The following is a 19,119-nucleotide window of genomic DNA, read 5'->3' as shown; positions in this document are numbered from 1 at the left end:
TTATAAAATGCCAAAATGCCATTTTCCAAGTTGCTCTTGACTCTTCCCATATCTGACATATAAACATTCCCATACTTTGGTTGCTACTATATTTATATTTTTGGTTTTCAAGGTTGATTTTTTTCATTAAGAGAAAAACAGAATATATAAAATGGGTTAAACACATACTTTTGTTGATATTTGCATACATGTCAATTCTGAAGACCTCTTGACTACCACTAGGACCTATGCCCCTGTGAGAGCAAATATTAGCTAACTTGAGGAGTTTTTTTCTAAAGCTCAGATTTTATAACTCCCTATTTCTAGTTTAAATATATTTACTTTGAAGTTAGAAGAAATTTGTTAATTTTGTGCCTTGACACAAAAAAACTTAAAAATTTTATTTTCTCTAAAAATATTTGTGGAAAGGCCAATCACATAAATAAAAAGTCAGAAATGAAGGAACTATGTTTATAATCCTAACAACCCTATCTTACCTGAAATGAATAAATTCACTTCTATATAACATATAAACAATTATTTTTAATGGAATATATATTTAATCAAATATATTTGGAGTGTCTGAGGTACTTGGGAAATTCTTTGTTTTTCTCTTTTTGTCACTACTGTAAAACTGTTCCTTAAAATGTATTCTTTTGAAGTATGTGTTTTAATTTATCTATATAGAGAAAAATAAGATCTAATTATAAACAATAACAGCAATACATAAAAATTTTTTGTTGACACCGGGACATAACATTGGCTTGAAATTCATGAATCTGGCTAACAGTCGTGCTGTGTCTAATGTTTGCTGTATCCATGTAGTTACGAGTCTCTGAATTCTTCTGGTTTTGTTTTTATCTTCCTTGTTGATTCGGAGCTTCTCTAAATACTTCTCAGAGAGATTCTGTTTTGCAGTTCTTTTAGATGTAAGCCTTGTTGAGGAAAAGTGTGAGGAAAAGGAAGCATTCAATGATCTCATGTTTAAATTTCAGTCTTTTAGTGTGCCTCTGTCCCTGTGCTGTGACTTTTATCACCATTTCTTAGCATTTGAATCTCACTTATGGTACTTGAAACCTCAAAGGGGTAGGAGAATGATAAATGCCTTTCTCCTGTTGGAATAACATTCTGTTAGTTTTTTCTTCTTGAAATTAAACGTCTGTTATGGAGAATGTCCTTCTCCATTACGGAGAATGTTATGGAGAACTTATTTAGAAACTCTCCTCTCCTGAATAGTGTCATGAAGGCATCTTTCCTGTCTCTTCACCGTGAGATTTTATTTGGTTCTTAGATGTAAAACCCACAATGAAATGAGACACCCCTCAGACTGGAGCCACCAGGAGTTTCCCACTCTCACCTTTGCGCACACTCAGCCTCCAGCTATTACCTTACAGTGTTGCCTGCAGCAGAATTACCTTGTAAATGTTCCTATCACTGAACATCTTCAGAGGCTTCTGCTCCGGGTAAGAAAATCTAGGGTGTGACTCCAGATCTGCTTGTGTTTCCAAATTTTGGAGTGGTCATTTGCCCTGTGGCTTCAGTGTTCTGATGGGTCCAAAAAAGTCATTGGATTTAATTTGTTCAGCTTTTTTGTTGTGGAAATGAGAATGAGAACTTCTAAAGTCTTTACTTGGTTGCACTTAACTGGAAGCTCTAAAAACTGTTTTGAAACACACTCAGAATGTTTCTAAGCCTGTGAATCTATGAATAGTATTTCTGGTATTGTAACAATGGGTCAACAGGGAAGCAATGACATATTTAACATACTGTCTCATAATGAATTCTTCTGATGTCTTCTTCTATCCACATTTTTATAAAAGCAAACTGTAGATAAGCAAGAAAGTAATTATAATGGTGGTTCTAAAGCAGATTAACACACTACACTACATTACATTTTTTGTCATGCTTTTCAAACAGTTTGAAACCCATTTTAGTCTGTTACTTAATTTGCATGTGAAGTTGATAAAACAAAAGGCTATAATAACAGTAACAGAGGAATGGTAATGTGTTTCTCATCTTTAATGCAGTGTTTTATTTCCAATTTACACTTGAAGACTTAAAGAGCATTTTTATATATGCTTTGTATTTTGATATATGTTCTATAGCTCTTACTTGGGGAAGCAATATATGTTCAAAGTTCTCGACATATCCTATTTATAATGAGCCAGAAACTAATGCTGAAATCTGGAGATGTTAAAATCAAAGGAAATATATGCAACTGTCATAGATGACATAGGATTTCTCTGTAAAATCCAAAGGTTTAATATGAGACAGTGAACATTCTGACACATAAAACATAAAACACAGCAGAGAAAAGACCAATAGACAACACAGGAATAGGGACTTGAAAAAAGTGAATCTCAGTTGGACTAAAACTCAGTTAAGGATGCTTATGTCCAATTCCCTAGTTAGAAGAAAGGCTTATAACTTAAACAAAACCCACATTATGTACTGTTTTTGGTATATATATATATGTATGTACACATATATACATATATAACTTGTTTGCGTATGTACATATATGCAATTTTTTTAGTTGATTTACCTCTATCATAGAGTGATTCAGTTATCATTAATTTATTCTTGTCTTTATCATTTCTTTATCATATCATTGATCGATTCCCATATAATCGACTATTCTTGCAACTCAGTGATAAATTACACTTGGTCATGGAGTATAATCCATGTTAATTTGGCTTGCTAGTATTTTGTTGAGGATTATTACGTCTATGTTAAGCAGGGATATTGGCCTATATTTTTATTTTCTGAAATATCTTTTATGGCTTTGACATCAGGGTAAGTCTGGCTTTATAAAAATGGGTTTGGTTTCTCTTTAATTTTTTGGAAGAGTTTGAGAAGAGTTGGCAAGTTTTCTTTAAATGTTTGGTAGAATTCACCAATGAAGCCATCTGGTCCTAGGCTTTTCTATATTGTGAGGTTTTTGATTATCGGTTCAATTTCCTTGCTAGTTTTTTGTCTGTTCAGATTTTCTATATCTTCATTGTTTAGTTTTGGTAAGTTGTATATTTCTAAAAAATTCATTCATTTATTCTAGTTTATTCAATTTATTGGTGTAAAATTTTTCATAGCAGTCTCTTACGACTCTTTTCATGATATCAGTTATAAATCTCTTTTATTCTTGATTCTATTAATTTGAATCTTCTCTCACTTTTTCTTAGTCAAGCTAAAAGTTTGTTAATTTTGTTTATCTTTTTTTAAAAATAACTTTTAATTCCATTACTATTTTTTATTGTTTTTCTATTCTCTACTTTTTTTTAAATCTCTGCTCTCTCTAATCTTTATTATTTCTTTCCTTCTGTTATCTTTAGGTTTAGTTTGTTCTTATTTTTCTGTTCCTATAAGGTGTAAAATTAGGTTGTTTATTTGAGAATTCCTTCTTTTTTTAATGTATTCATTTATTATTCTAAACTTCCCTCTTAAGATTGTTTTCTGCATCTCATAAATGTAGTATATACATATAATGGAATTTCAGTCAACCTTTAAAAAAAAGAAAATCTTGCCACTTATGACAACATGGATGAAACTTGAAGACAATATACTAAATGAAATAAGACAATTACAGAAGAACAAATATTGCATGATTCCACTAATATAGGAGATCTAAAAGTCACAGCAAAAGAGATTATAATAGTGGTTGATAGGGGCTGAATGATAAGGAAAGTGAGGAGTTGTTGATCAAAGGTCTAAAGTTTCAGTTATCTAGATGAAAACGTTCTAGAAATGTGCTGTACAGCATGTGCCTATAGTTAACAATATGGTATTGTGCACTTAAAAATTTAAGAGGGCAGATCTTATGTTAGATGTGCTCACCATGAAAACAAAACCAAAAAAGCAATAAAAAAGATACATAAGAACACTTAGGGAGGAGTTGGATTTGTCTATTATCTCGGTTGTGGTAATGTATCATGGACATTTGCTTGTGTCCAAACTCATGAGATTGTACACATTAAATATATGCGACTCTTTATATATCAATTATACCTCAATAAAGCTATTAAAATGTATCTTGACTAACATGTTAAAATATTTGTGCTGTTTGTTTTTGCAGTTTACAGATTTTATACATACTTTATAATTATCTAATCCTCAAAACAATAATCATTTTATAGATGATGAAAGCAACACAAAGATAAGTGACTTATGTAATGCAACTAAAGTAGTACGTGGTGGAGCAGAAGCCCATGTGCATAACCTCTAGTCCACATGGACACCAGACCAGAGGACAGAAGTTTCTACTAAATGGTCAAATGATGATCTAGACCTGCATTTCTACTTTGTAATTGTTAGGCTATTGAGATTGTCAGATTTATAAACCAAATTTATGTAAAGGCAATGGAGTCTAGGAAGTCTTTCTAAAAGTCTCATTTTTGAACATCATTCAGTTCATGTATAAAAATTATTTATATAAGTTCCACATGCTAATTACTAAATACTTTGACATAGACATCTATGAAGGAATTAGCCACTATGTTGTATACCTGAAACAGATAAACCAATATAAGATTGTATACCAACAATATTTAAATAAAAAATAAATAAATAAAAATAAAGTTTTGGCTGGAGTATTTCTAATGCTAACTAACTGTGCAGTTAAAATTAATTTCCTTATGAAAAATTGCCCAAAACTTGAAAATTACACAAAAAGATGAATGGCATGTTTTTACAAATGTCAGGTGAGAATGACCGTCCAAGGATTATGAAGGGCACAAGTGGCCAAACTATCTGTAAAGGGCCTGATAGAAAAACTCTGTTTCAATAAAACTTTATTTAGATAAACAGATGGCTCACTAGGTTTAGCCTGTGGTCTCTATTAGGTAACTCTTGATCCAGAGATGTGAACTTTTTGACTTACTGTTTACCATTGATTAAATATCCTAGACTTTTGATATTACGTGTTAACTTACTTCTAGAAATTTGTCTGGTAGAGATGAAAATAATATCTTTCCAATATATTCAACATAACTAACAACCTCCCAAATACAGTTTATTGCTCTGTGGGAGATTAAACCAGTAGTGTATTTGATACAGTATTGATACCAACTAGGTACCTCTATCCAACAGTTTTTATTAAATATTTAAAATAAATAACTATAGAAAAAAATAAAGTTTGTGCAATAAAAGAGTATATTACTTTTAATCAAGGATTTATTGATATCTGCCTTGCTATTCCTTAGGAACCAAAATAGAACATTTAATTTATCTTGATTATCTCTACCGAAGTCAACTGCATTACTGATTTTATGTTTTGATTTTGATGAAGGAAGTCCAAAACTGACCACTCTTCAAAATGATACAAATAATGCATGTATTAGATATGAAACTCAGAATTGAGGGTTGTTGTACGGAGTAGTGATAAACCCTTCATAATCAAAGGCCACAAACTATTCTCTCTCTCTCTCTCTCAGACACACACAGTTAGAAAAATATACAAAAAAATATGAAAAATCAACACTATATTAATAGTTTACCAAAATTACCTATGCCTATCACAATTTTACACGTTGTGACGTTGTAACATAAGAATAATATCATCTACCTATGTCATCAGCAAATATTACTAAATGCCCTTTCTTTTAATTGCTGAAGAAGTTAATGACAATTTTAATATGTATATTAATAGCTTGGTAGAAGATGGTTTTTAATAGCCTAAGAAATGGTATTATAACTGACATTAATTTATACTATTATATTTATTTGCAAGGATAAAAATAATCTCACAAAGCAACAATCTAAAATACAAAAAATTAAAATATATGTTCATCCTAAAAACATTGACAATTAGGCTATACTAAAACTTATCATTAATTTCACCTGATCTATTTTGTAACTGACGACTGGAAAAGATGATAGAGGTCATTCAAATCCTAAATTATCTGAACTATTTGTTTTCAAATCAGTTTTATAAGAAAAAATAAAATAATATTTGAAACATCCAACTGTGTTATTTATCCATTACTCCTGTGAGTCAACATTAGTATTCTGCCAAGCTCTGGAGCAATATTGAATAGCGGTCACTGAGATATTTCAGATCTACTTTTCTTTAAAGATGATGCCTTTGTACACAGTCCATTTCCTGAGGGACAAGGTGATATTGACAGAAAAGCAGAAATAGAAGTCATGTTGAAGTAGTACAGCAAATGATGAGGTTTTTGGGGGCAGAGAATGAAAGAAAATGTTGATCTGAATTACAGTTGACTTAGATACAACCAATAGGAGGAAAAGGGTTAGAGTGAGTATGTCTTATTGATTCTTGGGTCATTATGAACTTTTCAATAGCTTTTCGATGATACAAAATTATAGCTTTACGTAAAAAGCAGTGCACATAAAAAGTTAGTAGCCATAAAGCGATCTGTAAAGAAATCAATATTTTCTAAAAATATGTTGAAAATAGAATACTTACAGAATACTTATATCTATGGAAGTAAAAACACGAAAACATTAGATGCTTTAATTTTTTATAAGAATATTTTTAATGTGATATTTAAATTGTTATTACTGCTAATACTGAAATACATTAAATTTCTATGTAGGTAAGTATAGTATTTGTTAATGCTTAGAAAAGAAAGTGGCAGGATCAATCGTGTTAATAAGGATATATCCTGAAAGTAATTTTGAAAAACCCTGGAAATGCACAAGAAAATTGGACACAGGATGGTGCTTTGAAGAGCCCCAGGTAAAAGGTCAAATAACCATGAGAAGTCACATGGTCAGTATTCACCTTAGTTTGCTCATCTGAAAAACAGGTAGGTTGATTAAATCAGTGGCAAGTACTGCCTCCATTTCTCATCCATTTCCCCATGCCAACTGCACCATTTAAATCAGAGATTCCTCAATAAGGCAGTCAAACATTGAGGTTTGAAATTTAGTGACAATTGCTTTAATAAATTAATTTCTGCAGTTAAAAATTGTACTGCGTTATAGTGTTCTAATGTAATCTGGATATATGGTATTATATCTGTCTTTTCCTGTATGTGTTTAAATATTTTGTTAAACAAAATTTCAACTTGAAAAGACAAATCTTCTCATAGATAATATTTTGTTTCATGTTCTAAAAATAAACCAGTAAAATGGACCAATAAAACAAAACAAAATTTAATAAAACATTCCCATCACCAATAATTAGAGAAAACATCTGTGTGCCTGACATTCAGAATTAACAAATCTTAAAATATTTTCTTTAAATCAAAATTTTTAGCAATGGGAAGTTTTCAGTTTTAGCCTCTTGTTTTGTCCATGTGCCTATTTCTTTTGAGACCTATTTCCTGAGAGCATCCTTCCCTAGAGAAAGATAGTATCCAAGACTTAAAAATCTTATACTGTATTTTAACAAAAGCTTTATTAATTTCTTTATTTTATAATGTATAAACATTATTATACTATATAATACTTACTATAATGTCACTATACTGTATATTCTTTAAGTTAATGTTTTCCTTCATATTTTGGAAAGGCATCCAACTTCTAATGGGTATATAGTACATTACACTTTCTCATGTAAATATAACACATTATATTTTCTTGTGTACATATAATACGTTGTTACCTATTTGTTACCTATTTTCTAATTTCACTTAATGTTGATGATATTAATGAATAATTATCATTTTCACAAACTATGATGCAACAAATAACCACATATATTTACAAAATTATTTTGTCTAATAACAGAATAATTATAGGACCATACCCTTCTTCAACTCTTCTAGATATTGCCAAGTTGTTCTCCAAAGTATCTTGATAATAAATATTTTCCGCATTTATGTATACAATGTCTGATCCTCTACAATCTTATAAACATTTAGCATTAAGTTTGCCAATAGATATCATAAAATGTCAATAAATATAAAATTTTATTTTCTTGTTTTTAATTTTCACTTACCTGATTACTAGAGTAATCAAACTTTATCCCTGAATAGCTCATGGGGCTACCATTAAAGCCCACCCAGCAATTCTTAGGGATAAAACATTATCAACATTTTTATTAAAATTAACAATAAAAAGCAATCATACAGAGCACTAATATTTATAAAAGTCGCAAAGAATATCTCGATTATTTCAATTGGAAAATAAATTTAATATTACTTAGATAAAATTGCTACATTGTTTTCTACTCAGAAAACTTATCAAGTATAATGAAGATTATTATTCCTTCTAAGATACAAAAACATTTTAAAGATATAATGAACAAAAGACTTTATTTTTAGTGAATACATAAACAAATAGACATAGACTATGACTATAGAAAACTTTAGTATTCTATATACCTGATATTTCAAATTATTGAGTGTTAATTTACTGTTCATAAACTGATATTGAACCATTTGCTTATCTACCTAGAAAAGAGAAATAAAATTATAATTTGCTTCCACAGCAAAAAAAATCCCAATACATTGTATTTTTAAGTAAAAATTTACACACTCACAGACACTCCAACAAAAATTACATTAGAAAAAATATAGATATAATTTATATTATTTTTTCAAAAAATCAAAAATAAAATTCAGAAAGTTTAAGAAGAAAATTTTCAGATTATCTCTGGATATTTCAACAATAGATCTAAAATGATTAATGCATGACAACAAAAAAAAAAACTACCAGAAATTAGTCAGTAGAATGTTAAGTAAAGGAGCTAAATAGGCAATCACAGAAAGAAATGCAAATGACTATGATTATATTAATAATGCCTAATTCCATTCATAATCAGTAAAATAAAATTAAAATAACAAGAAAATCTAATGGTTTCCTCCCAGTCTGTCATTCTTAAAATGTTAATGTTATATTAAAGAGTCTGTGGAGAAAATTTTACTTTTATAGAGTTTAATTAATATATAGTTGAAGACAATTTGAGAATTCTCACACCTGTGAATATTAAAAAAAATTAGCCATTTTATTTCCCATACAAATATACTTACATTTAGACAAAGATATACAGAAAGCTTTAATCCATCTTTTATTTTGATATTATTTGATATTAACTCAATCTGTTAATAAGAAAATAGTTTAGTAATTCATGGCATATCCGATTCAAGCAGTTGTTGAATATTATGTAACTATTAAAAATATTTTATCTTTTTTGGCTCACTAGACAATATATTGAAAAGCTAGCCGAATAAATCAAATAAATATTTAATAGTGGTTATTCTGCAAAGAGGATTGGAATTAAGGATTAGGTTCAGTGAGGAATAATGAAAATTTTTATTTTATAAACTCAATTTTTAGAATAGTTTCCACGACTAACCTATGTTTTCATTGTGATGTATGTGCATTATAATAAGTTTAAAGCTTCAAAAATCTTATTTTAAAATATTCACAAGTAAATAGTATATAAGTTAATACTATCTTGGGACTTTCATTTTATTAACATTATCCGATAACATTATTAATGTTGCTTATAAAAATCAAAATTTAACCTGATAACTCTGAAATTGTTAAATTTTTAAATTTTTTACTTTGAACTAGTCGTATATTCATAAGCAGTGTAAGAAAGAACACAGACAGATCTTTTATGTCCTTCACCCCCAATGATAATGTTTACAGTTATTGATTCATTAACTGTTATATCAAGAAAATGTTTATTGTGATTTTTATAGTAAATATTGTGCTTGTAAATAATTTCCAGTGTGTAAAATGATTTTAGACTGGACATTCAGGCTACATAGCTTTATATCATAGATCTTTATAGCAACTTTCATTTACATTCAAAGATTTCAGGAAGATCTACAAAAGCGATGATCTTTAATCCAACAGTAATCAAATGTTTCAATTGTGCACCTCTGTCAAAAGAGAAAACATAAACTGAATATATATGATACAGTACTAATAATAGATAACTCACAATCATAAATAGAAAACTAAAAAGAAAAATGACAGAAGAAAAACCTTTAGAAACATTATTTTTAAAAATATTCCTAAAACTACTTGAATTTTATGAAAAATATTGTTTTGTGCCTTTGAATATGGTTAATTTTATTTGAGAATTTTGTTTTATTCTTTTGAAATACAGCATTCAAAATGTTTTACATTTGATTTATTTCAATGCATGCTTTAAATGACTATTAAACATAGAAAAGGAAAAAATAGCAAAAAAAAAAACCACCTGTTTTTTGTCGTATTTGAATACATGTGCACATGAACACTTAATTAACATGGGAAAGTCTTGAACATATTTAGAAATGAAGAGATGAATGTTGAAAGGAAAGGAAAAAAGATCAAATTGATGGAATAGTCCTAGAGCTCCACATGTGGAAGGAAGTAGAATTCAGATGGAAGAGATACTGCTAGGAAGAACATCTCTTTATCCTAAACAAAAGAAAAGAGATTATGATGGAAATAGATGCAGATATACTTTGAACCCTTCACCTTAGATGAAGGTTCTCATCTGATATGAAAGAAAATCAGATGCTGCCTTCAATGGGACTGAAACAGGAAAAGAAGAATCCATCAAAGCTACAGTTCTCTCTCTCTCTTTTTTTTTTTTTTTTTTTTGCTACAGAAACTTAGTTTATATAATTTTAATAGGCCAGGCATTTGTGGTTTATGATTGTTTATTGCTTTTGGTTCTCTTAAACACAATTTCTTTATGTCCTAACTATCTGTTTACAATACATGTGTCTGAATGGAACTTGGAATTTCACATTACAAAGTGAAAATTTAGCATTTTTATTTTTGTCTACGGATTGCATTCCCATTTGCTGCATGCATCATAGATTAGGTTCTCTGAAAGGAGATGTTGAAAGATGTGTATTAGCCTTCAATATCTGTGAAGTGAAGAGGAAGGAAGCACGGTTATTCAGAGGAAGTCCAAGTGCTATGCAGGTTTGACAAAGCCTCGGCCAACTTGGTGGGGATCTCTTAAGCAAAAACACTCATCCCACATCCTGCTTTGATGAGATGGCTAGCTTTTATATGCCCAATTCACTCACTCTATGCGGGTTAACTTGGGAAAAGTATAGCTTGTGCCACAGCTGTAGCTGAGGCAGAATCTGAAGGAATTAACTCAAGAACTTCATGGTTCTGTCTTTAAAGCATAGAGAAAGCACATCCACAGATGACAAACTGTTGGACTTTAAGGGTGTTTTGTTTGTCCAGTCATGTTTTATATTAATTAATTATGCTCAGCCAGCCTCTATTAATTGCATTCTCTGGCTGAATATTAAAAACATTTTATTTTTCATCCCTCTTACACATTACCCTCCTATCCATCAATGCCATAAACAAATTATACAGCTAGTATTAGAATAACATCAGGGTATTTGATGCTTAACATTCAAGAAGAGGATATAATCTCATAACCCAGTGGTGATTTTAACATTAGTAATTTGAACAGAACTGGACAGAAAATGTTAGACCAGGATACCACCTGGACTTATCAAATCAGATTCTCATTGGGTAAATTTACGGCATGTGTGTTGGAAAAGCTTTCTTAGTTTATTTGGACTGATCAATAAATCTCTATCCTTGGAACCATTCTACAGTAAGCCTAGAAGAAAAAAGTTCCAAAATTGCAAGAAGGCATGAATATTGGAGTAGCTGATAAAACAGGGCAAGAACATAAAAAAAGGCACATGGAAGGAACATAAAATAAAAATAAAGTATTGTGCATAAAGTAATCCAATTTGTGCCAGAGCACAAGTAAGCCTGATTGGGGAAACATCAGAAACAAGACTTGAATGTAAAATTGGATAAAGCTCTTGAGGTAAGGATTTGTGTCTACATTCACCTTGGTAACCTCTACAACCATGCACATATCTGGGGACCAATAGATATATCCTGGAATGCTTTGTAAGTAGAACATGTAGCTAAATTCATGCAAAAGTGGAGAAAGATCTGGGGGTACTTTCCGGTGACTGTTCCAGGTAGGAGGCAGAGCCCATCTGCTGTACCAGATGCCCAGTGGTTGATTGGACCACAAGCCTGTGGGAGGCAGAAGGCATCTCTTTCCAAGGCCACCAGGAAAGAGGCCAATGCAATGGTGCCAGGGTTACTCCTAATCTCTGTTAATAGCTGCACAATCATATTGAGTTCCCTAATTTAACCAGAAAGCTCTGCAAATGTGTGGAGAGATGACAAGTTGCATTTTGTGGTTTAAAATGAACAACTTTTGAATGTTGCTGATAAAGATAAATTCATATGGTGTTTGTTTTGCAAACCTCTACTATGTAGATTTGCTGTGCCTTCCTTATGAAGACACTATGACAGCAGTATTTTCTATATACACTTAAGTACATAATATTTCCAAATTGACCCTCAATTCACAATTAAATGTGAGTAACCTATGCATTGAGGAAGACTCAAAAGTATATTTACCTCTAGTTATATAGGCAGAAGGAACTTGAAAATAACTTAATTAACATTTAACTACAGATTTCTAACTCCCTGATGTACTTGTACTAAGAGTTCTGAAAAACAATTGAGCAGCAATTGCCATAAATTTGTGCTGTATTTTCACCTAGTCAACATAGACTCGATGTCACAGCTTTCTGTACCCAAAGTTAAACAATTTGCTTTAACAAAAAGCACATGCTAATCTAATCCCCAAATACCTTATCTTTATATACATATTTCTTCCTTTTTCTTTCTTTACCCTTTCCTTCTTTCAGAAATTCTCTCTCTCTTTCTCTCTCTCTTTCTCTCTCTCTCTCTCTCTCTCTCTCTCTCTCATACACACACAGAATCATTTTGCTACTAGATAGTACAGAGAGTACTAACTGCTTTAGTTCCAAGAGTCTGTTACTAATACTGGGTACATAAATCTCTTGAGTATCGCCATCAGGAGAGGAAACATAAATATAATGGGTATTACTGAAGGTGAGTAAAAACAAGCAGTAACTAGAAAGCATTTTCAGACAAATAGTTGATGAGAATTTCCCAAATCTAAGGAATAAACTGGAGCTTGAAATTCAAGACGTCAACAGAACACCTAATTATCTCAACCCAAAAAGGCCTTCACCAAGACACATTGTACTAAAGTTACCAAAAATCAATGACAAAGAAGGAATTCTCAGGGCAGCCAGAGAAAAGAAGACAGTAACCTAGAAAGGAAAACCCATTAGATTATCACAGGACTTCTCGGCGCAAACCTTACAAGCCAGAAAAGAATGGAATCAAATATTTAAATTATTAAGTGAAAGGAACTACCAGCCTAGAATAATGTATCCAGCTAAGCTCTCCTTTAGATATGAAGGAGAAATTAAGACTTTTCCAGACATACAAAAGAGGGGGGAATTCTCCACTATAAGGCCTGCACTACAGGAAATACAGAAAGGGGTCAGTTCACCTAAAACAAAATGAAAAAAAAAATACATAATTAGGAATAAAGTGACAATCAGGCAAATAGAAGCAGAGGAGTGCAACCCTTAGTAAGAACAGGGCATTATAAGCTTAAATAATAATAAGAGAATTGTTATATAACGAGATAGTAATGAATGTTCAGCATACATAGGGAAAAATTGAGAAAACAATGACTGAAAAGGGGAGGATTCAAAGATCTAAATTTGCAAAGGGGAATGGAGATAAGGCACACGCAGAAGAAAAGGACCGACTGTATATATAACTATCCTTTACATCTTAGTAATGGTAACCATACACCAAAGATTTAGAACTGAAATATATAACATAAAACAAGAAGGACCAGAGGCAAAAGTCACAAAAGCCATCCAAAATAAAGAAAACGGAAACACAAGGACAAGGAAGCGATGGAAACACCGAACTACCAGAAAGGAAAAGATAAAATAGCTATAAGAAGACCTTATATTTCAATAATCACCCTACATGTAAATGGACTGAACTTACCAATAAAAAGACACAGAGTTTCAGAATGGATCAAAATACAAAACCCAATCATATGCTGCCTCTAGGAGACATATCTCAGCTCCAAAGACAAATACAGACTCAAAGTAAAAGGGTGGAAAATGATATTTCAAGCAAATGGCATTCAGAGAAAGCAGGAGTAGGGGTACTAATATAAAATGAAAGAGACTTTAAAATAAAAAAAAGTAAAGAAAGATACTGAGGGATGTTTATTAATGGTGCAGGGAATCATGTACCAAGAAGACATAACAATTACTAATATCTATTCTCTCAATCAGGGAGCCCTGAAATGTGTACAGCAATTACTAACAGAACTCAAGGGAGAAACAAACCAAAACACTATCATAGTAGGGGACCTAAATACCCCACTGTTAGATATGGACAGATCATTCAAACAGAAAATCAATAAGGAAATAACATGCTTAAATGACACATTAGATCAGCTGAACATAATTGACATTTACAGAGCCTTCCATTCCAAAATGGTTGCTTATACATTCTTCTCTAGTGCACATGGAACGTTTTCAAGAATCGACCACATACTGAGACACAGAGATAGCCTCAACAAATATAAGAGGGTTGCAATCATACCAACCATATATTATGATCATGATTCTCTGATCAGTAAGAAAGTAGGAAGAACCACAAATACATGGAGATTAAACAACATGCTACAGAAGAATTACTGGGTCAGAGAAGAAATAAAAAGAGAGATCAAGAGATACATAGAAACAAATGATAATGATGGTACAACATATCAAAACTTTTGGGACACGGCAAAAGCAGTCATAAGAGGAAAGTTCATATCATTACAGGCCTATCTCCAAAAACAAGAATGAGCTTAAATAAACAACCTAACGTTTAATTGTAAAAACTAGAAAAGAAAGAACAAATGAAGCCTAAAGACAGCAGAAGAAATAATCAAAATTAGAGCAGAAATAAATGAAATTGAAAACAAAAAAAAAAATGATAGAAAAAAATAAATGCAACAAAGAGCTGGTTCTCTCAGAAGGTTAATAAAATTGACAAATCCCTAGCTAGACTCACTAGAGAAAAAAGAAAAAGGACACAAGCAAATGAAATGAGGGATGAAAGAGGGGAAATTACGACAGACACTGCAGAAATACAAAGGATCACACAAGAACACTGTGAGAAAGTATGTAACACCAAATTTAATAACCTAGAAGAAATGGACCAGTACTTAGAAAAATACAACCTTCCTATACTGAATCAAGAAGATCCAGAATATCTAAATAGACCAAGCAGCAGCATGAAAATTGGAACAATCTTCAAAAACCTATGAGAAAGTAAAAGTTCAGGGCCAGATGGCTTCACCAGTGAATTCTACCAAACATTCAAAGAACATTTAATACCTATTCTCCTCAAACTCTTCCAAAAAATCCAAGAGGAAGCAATACTTCCCAACTCATTTTATGAGGCCAATACTACTCTGATACCAAAACCTGGTAAAGATAACACAAAAAAGAAAACTACAAATATATCTCTCTGATGAACACAAACGCAAAAATCCTAAATAAGATACTAGTGAACCGAATACAGCAACATATTAAAAAGATTATACCATGATCAAGTGGGCTTCATCCCAGGGGCACAGGGATGGTTCAACATATGCAAATCGATTAATGTGATACACCACATAAAAAATTAAAAAATAAGAATAATATGATTATATCAATAGATGCAGAAAAAGTCTTCAACAAGATAACAATATCCATTTATGATCAAACACTTAACAAAATCGGTATAGAAGGAAAGTACCTTAACATGATAAAGGCTATATATGACAACCTTCAGCCAACGTTATACTTAATGTTGAAAAACTAAAACCCTTCCCTCTAAGATCAGGAAAAAGGTAAGGCTGTTCACTATAGCCACTGTTATTCAATATAACATTGGAGATTCCATTAATTGCAATCAGGCAAGAGAAAGATATAAAAGTCATCCAAATAAGAAATGAAGTCAAATTGTCATTATTTACAGATGACATGATTCTCTATATAGAAAACCCTAGAGATTTTACAAGAGCACTACTAGGAATAAGCAAATAAAGTCTCTGTATACAAAATCAACGTTCAAAAATCCAAAGAGTTCCTATACTCTAATAATGAAGTATCAGAAATAAAAGGAAAAAATAATTATTTTTGCAATTGCAACGGAAAAAATAAAATACTTAGGAATAAATTTAACAAGACAAGTGAAGGACCTATGCAATGAAAACTATAAGACCCAATTAAAAGAAATTGAAGAAGATACAAAGAAGTGGAAAGATATTCTGTATTCTTAGATTGGAAGAATCAACATAGTTAAAATGACCATATTACCTAAAGCATTATACAGATTTAATGCAATCCTCATCAAAATCCCATTGGTATTTTTTTAAGGAAACAGAACAAACAATCACCAGATCTGTATGGAAGCATAAAAGACCCTAAATTGCCAAAGCCATCCTAAGAAAAAAGAACTAGGCTGGAGGCATCACTCTGCCCAACTTCAAATTATACTACAAAGAGACAATAATTAAAATGGCATGGTATTGGTAGCAAAACAGACATATGGAGCAGTGGAACAAAATCAAGAGTCTAGAAGTCAACCCATCTTTATATGGACAAAAAAGTCAAAAACATACAGTGGAGAAAGAAAAACCTCTTCAATAAATGGTGCTGAGAAAACCGGAAAGCCACCTGCAAAAGAATGAAACTAGACTGTTTTCTATCACTACACACCAAAATTAATTCAAAATGGATTAAAGACCTGAATATAGGACCTGAAACAATAAAAACATAGAACAAAATATAGGAACTAAACTCAGGGACCTTGTACTTAAAGTGGAATTTATGAATTCGATCTCAAAAGCAAGGAAAGTAAACGTTAAAATAAATGAATGGGACTACATCAAACTAAAAAGTTTCTGCTCAGCAAAAGAAATTGTCAACAAGGTAAAGAGGCAACCATTCAAATGGGAAAATATATTTGCAAGCAACACCTCCGATAAGGGCCTAATATACAAAATATACAAAAAACTCATACAACTCAATAACAACTCAATAACAAAAAAAGTAAGTGATCCAATCAAAAAATGGGCAGAGGACCTGAACAGACACTTCTTCCTAGAGGACATACAAATGGCCAACAAATATTTTAAAAGATGCTCAGCATCGCTAGCTATTAGGGAAATGCAAATCAAAACCACAATGAGATACTATCTCACACCTGTTAGAATAGCTATAATCAATAAGGCAAGTAATAACAAATGCTGGAGAGGATTTGGAGTTAAGGGAACCCTTATACACTGCTGGTAGGACAGCAAATTGATACAGCCACCATGGAAAACAGTATGAAGGTTTCTCAAAAACTAAGATCTACCATATGATCCAGCAATCCTTCTACTGAGTATTCACCCCAAAGACTTGAAAACTCATGTCCAAAAAGATATTTGCACACCGATGTTTATAGCAGCATTATTCACAGTGGCCAGGACATGGAAGCAACCAAAGCATCCTATGATTGATAATTGGCTTAAGAACCGGTGGTACATATATACAATGGAATATTACTCAGCCATAAGAAGAGATTAAATACTGCCAGTTATGACAACGTGGTTGGACCTCATAATAATCATGCTAAGCAAAATAAGCCAGACAGAAAACATTGAAAATCGCATGATATCACTTATATGTGGGATATAAACCTAAAAGCAACAAAGAAACAGGACAAACAAACAGAGACTCATGGACATGGAGAATGGACTAGTGGTTACCAGAGGATGGAGGCTTGGGGAGAAAGTGGGAGATAGATGGGGTAAAGGGGGTCAAATATAGGTTTTAGGGGGAGGGTGAAGTGGGTAAAGGGGATCAAATATATGGTAGCTGAAGGAAACTGGACTTTAGGTAGTCAACACAAAATAGAATGTACAGATGTTAAATTACAATGTATACCTGAAAATTATATAATTGTATTAACCAATGTTAACCAACTTAATAATAATAATAAAATATCTAAGGTATCATGTTCATTAGAGGCTTTGCTTGAATCACATCACATCTTCACAGTCACTCCAGGAGCAAGCACTGTTGTTATTATTACCATTATTATTTTTATACAGATGAGGAAATTGAAGCCCAGAAGATTTCAGTGATGGGCCCCAATACACAGGTTCAAGTGACTAGAGCAGAATTGAACCTAGTCTCCCAGACTCCAGAATACATGTCAATGAGAGAAATAAATCTTAACCATAAAGCTTTCTTTCATGACAGAGTTGAGGAAAAAAGAAAAACACATGTATAGTAGATGTAGGTTTGAAAATGAGCTATGTTATTAAATTACTACTTGACCTTGAACAATAGGCTAGGTTATGAGTCAGTTTCTTTATCTATAAAATGGAAATAACGGCTACAATATTGCTTGGGATTGGGGAAAACTCAATGAGATAATATATGAGAAAACTCAGCCCTGTACAAACCACTGGTACTATTTATTCACATATAATATAAATAGTATATGACATTTATAGAATTTATTATAAATTATAAAACTTAGGTTTGGGTTTGGTTATCCTAATTAGAAATTGATCTAATTATAAATCATACTCCCAGAATATAAATGCAAAAAACTCTTGAGAGGAAAATAAAATGGTGTAAATGATAGAGGCTTTGTTAATCTCTCTGGCAACCAAATCAAAGTTGTGATTGAAACAAGGAGCAGCAGCAAGGAAAAATCGCCAGGGATCTTGAAGAATAAACCATGAAACTAGGGAGAAATCCAAGAAATCACCCTGCAAAGGCAGACGGAAGGACTGGAAGAGGACACAGAATTACCTGGTCTCCAGCGGCTGAGTGAGATGAAGGCTGTGGCAGCGGCAGACGCTTCTTAAAGGGACCCCAACCGAGAGCAGATTTTCCCAGTGACGGACCTGCTCACTCTGAGCACGAGAGCTGATTCGGCTCATGCAGGGGGCAGCAGGGATTATAGGGAGACATTGTAGGAGAGAGGGCCAAGGGGACTCACTCTGTACAAAATTGCTGGAGGTATCCATTGTCCCCTGTTGAGCCCTCCCCTCTACCAGTGCACCAGACACAGCTCAGCCATAGCTGTGATGTCATCAAACTGGATAATAGAGGTTGTTTTGCCCAGAGGATTCCCTGAAACCCCGCCTCCCCCAACTCGCAGCCCCACCCAAGCCACATCCAGGTGCGTCCTCAGCAAGTCAGGTGCTCCTTGCTGAGCAGCACCTAGACTCACACTAGAGACAGCTGGCCTCGGTTTCTGGTGTGGCCTTTTGAGGCAACTATA

General features: G+C 32.4%; 1 pseudogene; it reads right to left on the bottom strand.

The window, feature by feature from the left end:
* Positions 1 to 18,862, bottom strand: part of LOC107519972 — an 81,368-nt pseudogene extending 62,506 nt beyond the window's left edge.
* Between the last annotated feature and the right edge of the window lie 257 nt (positions 18,863 to 19,119).

The sequence above is a fragment of the Rousettus aegyptiacus genome, unplaced genomic scaffold, assembly GCF_014176215.1.
Source record: "Rousettus aegyptiacus isolate mRouAeg1 unplaced genomic scaffold, mRouAeg1.p scaffold_m13_p_13, whole genome shotgun sequence".
NCBI classification, from domain to species: domain Eukaryota; kingdom Metazoa; phylum Chordata; class Mammalia; order Chiroptera; family Pteropodidae; genus Rousettus; species Rousettus aegyptiacus.
This window is presented reverse-complemented; position numbering and strand designations above follow the sequence as displayed.